This window comes from Dermacentor andersoni, chromosome 9 (assembly GCF_023375885.2).
Source record: "Dermacentor andersoni chromosome 9, qqDerAnde1_hic_scaffold, whole genome shotgun sequence".
Lineage (NCBI taxonomy): Eukaryota > Metazoa > Arthropoda > Arachnida > Ixodida > Ixodidae > Dermacentor > Dermacentor andersoni.
In genome coordinates this window covers 21,696,727-21,700,443 of record NC_092822.1, presented here as the reverse complement: position 1 = coordinate 21,700,443, position 3,717 = coordinate 21,696,727, and the positions used below count along the sequence as shown (strand labels likewise).

The following is a 3,717-nucleotide window of genomic DNA, read 5'->3' as shown; positions in this document are numbered from 1 at the left end:
TGCTGTAAGTGAAGAGGCTAAATACGAACGTGCATGATAAGGGCTCGTGCCATGCTGCTTAAAGCCGCGCATGTAGCGCCCTCTGTCGCAGGTGACGGCGATTATAGGTTGGCGGCAAATGCGAAGTGCACGCGTTGACAACGTAGGGAAGCATGGCGCCGTTGTGCTGCGTTTATGGCTGTCGCGACAGCTACAGCAACACTGCTGGAAAACTGCCGCCGATCAAATTCTACCGTTTTCCTTGGAAATCGTACGAGACTGAAAGAAGACAAAGGTGGATCGCAGCTGTCCGCCGAGCAAAGTAAACATGTCTATCGATTAATGCCGGTATTATGTTGCACGTTGGGCTTCTTGATATATCATGATGGAGGAAAAGGCGTCGCGCATCAGAAACAGGGCAAAGCAACACAGACGACACACACCAAAGAGCCAAACGTGTGTGTCGTCTGCGTTCTTTTGACCTGTTTCTGATGGGCTGCGCCTTTTGCCTTTATAATGCGAGTCTGTGCGCCTTATGTATTCGGACATAAATTTTCTTGCTCTCTAGCAGCCCAGAGGGAGAGCTGTGGCAACCGAAAATGAATGAAACGCGAATATGCAGCGCTCACTTCGTGGGAAATGAGAGAAGCAACCTCGCTGAGCACCGAGCGTACATTCCAACTATATTCCCACCTTGCTACAGAAAGAGTGATGCCGTTTTGTCCCAGACGAAACTTGGAAGATTTGAAAGGTAAGCAGAGGATAGTTTCGTGCCGACTTTTACTAGTGTAACGTGATAATAATAATAATAATAATAATAATAATAGTGTAACGCGTGATAATCTGCATGATAAAGGCGAAATCGCAGCGCCTGCGACCAATCATGGGCAACACTACGTAAGAGAAGTTTTCCGAGTACAAGTTTGGAAACAAACTTCGTGGAACCTTGAAAGTGAAACTTCGTAGTTTTGCCTCTGTGGTGCATTCGGGCACCTTATCACGCAGTAACGCTCATGCTTTCTGTCTTGTTCTCTTCTAGGGTTCAGCGACGGAGCGCGCTGCGACCAGTCACTGCTCCAACGTGTCAAACTGTCGTCTCCTTGAATTCAGAGCACGACACAGCGGCCCTGGAAGAACGCCACGAAACGTCAAACTTGGAAGCCACCGTTTCCTTCAGTCCTGACTCGGCACGGGACACGTCCGCGTCGGAAGAATGCAACAAGTTTGCGTCCGTGGTAAGACGCCCGTACTTTTACACAGTACACAGTCGGTTTGTGTTCCAAACAGGCGCATCTAGAAATCTTGAACGTGAATCTTGGCTAACATGAACTGTTGTGCTGATTACGTGTTGTTGCTATTTTCTGTTCTACAATATATATTTTTCTGCACCGAACTAGTTCCTACTGATGCAGATATAGGTTCAGAGGTTTTTGTCCATGACTTGTATACTGTCCCATACAACTTACAACGCTTATATTTTTGGTCTGTTTGATCATAACAACACAATAATAAGATGTGACAATAATGTCTGTTAATCTGACTGTTTCAGATGACTCACACAGAGAACCGTTCATTCAAGGGCCCATGTAGCTTGTTCCTTTTTGTGGTGTTGCAGTGTGATGCATCGACACAAGTTTCTCATATTGAAACTAGACACAGCAGCGTGCAAGCAGAACCTGCAGTGAGGTCAACCGCCACTGGCCCAGAAGAGTGAAGCTGCATTTTCCTTGGATACAGCTCTCTTTGCGAAAGGAGAGACGCATTTACAGAGCAGGCAAGTACGGCAAATAGTCGGCTCCGTGGAATTACCACCGACAACCGCTTATAACTTCACCACGCACATTAGCTCACAGACCATGTCTTTACAAGTTCTTTTTAAACATAACATGGAGAATAAGCGCAATTCGGCCTGTTCAAGTGCATTAACCGAAGAGGCGGACATGCATGAAAAATCGCACTGTCCAAGTAGCTAACGAAAACGATTCACTAAATAACTTTTTGAGTAACACTGTGCGCGGTGCCATGTCCCACAACGTTCTCCAGCATTTGGCCAACCCTGAGAAACTATATCGCCGCCCACCGAGCACATTTCGCAGGATAGAGGCGGTTCTTCTTCGTCGTGCCCAGACCGGCCAGCTTCTGTCACCAGCAAGGCTGCACCTCATCAACCCGCACTCATACCCGAGCTCTATGTGCCCAGCATGCCCGGCCAGAGGTACGGCCGAACATCTTCTGTGGAGCTGCTCTGCCTTTGACACGGTCCGTGAAAGGACACTACACTCCCTGGGCGGGAAAGAACCTGGCACCCTGCCCAGGAGTGGCTCGACCCGCCATCGCACATCGGGCCCAAGGTCTCACTCCAGCTTTGGCGTGCTTTTCTGGACTTCATCAGGGAAAAGGAAGGGCCTGGCTGCCTCTTTGCAGAGCCGACCTCGGGACCACTCCACCTCGAGGAAGAAGAGAGCACCGGTCCCCCTCCCCCATAGAGCACCCCTTTTCTGCCGCAAGGCTTCGGCTATTAAACGCAGAAATAAAGACGTTTTTTTTTTTAGTAACTTTTTGAGTAATTTAATTCTGGAATTAGGAAACTAAAGTCGAGCAACAGCTAGGTCATATACGTTTTGCAGAAGTCCTAGGCTACCTCAACTTTCAGGATGTCCGTCCAAATGTTTTGCGAAATACATTGACCATAGCACGAACCACAAGAGCTGTCGCAGCATGAAATCCGAGGAAATACGAAATTGTACTCGAGCAAAGCGTCTGTTCCCGAATCTAAATTTCAGTTACCGCGGATACTTCGTGCGACTACTACAGTTGCATCCCAGATGGAAAGAAAAGGCGCAACAATGTTTGGCTCTTTTGTGTATCCCTTGATCCGTCAGCTGTACGAACACAAACTCGGCACTCTAAGCACCTTACTACATTAATATCGGTTTTTAGTTTAATTCCCGCTGCTAAACTTCATGCCGTTGCCTACTACTGCGCTGTCGCCTTTCGTTCGCGCGGCGCATCAACCTCCATCCCCCGAGAACCTGAATGGAAATAGGTCACGTATAATCTCAGAGGCCATTATGATGTCGCGATTTTCCTAAAGATGGCAGCACCCCTTTGTGTCTCTCTCGAAGGTTCATAGCGTTGCAAAGGGAGCAAAAGCGCACACAGGGTACTTACACATCGATTGGTTCTTGACAAATGAGCATGTCCTCGTGACATTACCCAGAATGACCAATGGACACTCTTTCTCCTCTTGTTTCTTCCGATTTTGGGAAAGTTCAGTTGCGGCCAGGTATTGGTTTTTTCGTGACTCGCTTTTCACCACGCTCTTGATTTAAATCACAGAAATGCCCCTTTTTTATTGTTAGAACCAGTCATTCATTCACTCGCAGTTCTTTTCTTACTTTTTTTTTTCTTTTCTGCGTACAGGTGGTCAAGGTGCCTTGTCGTCATTGATGACTGACTGCTTTCGAGTTCGAATACCACGTCTTACGTCGGCATGGTAGCTATATGCGGTGCTACATTCTGAACATTCTGAGTAAATAGCGAATCCCATTTTTGGCTACATATGTTGTGCAACTCGAAGCAAACGTTTTGATAAAAGGCCCATTCATTACTGCTGCTACCTTGCTCCGCGTCAGATCCCAACATTGCAGAGCATCAGTGTAGCTTTAACGCGTTGGCAATCTTACATTGGTTCACGCACTATTCAGGTGCGCATGGTATCTATCTACGTATCTTATA

At 47.4% G+C, this 3,717-nt stretch overlaps 1 long non-coding RNA gene across 1 annotated transcript; it reads left to right on the top strand.

The window, feature by feature from the left end:
* Positions 1-553: 553 nt before the first annotated feature.
* LOC126527244 (uncharacterized) lies at positions 554-2,512 on the top strand. The gene is made up of 3 exons (XR_011890125.1): positions 554-730; positions 1,019-1,214; positions 1,529-2,512. It is a non-coding gene; the product is annotated as an uncharacterized lncRNA (long non-coding RNA).
* Positions 2,513-3,717: the final 1,205 nt, after the last annotated feature.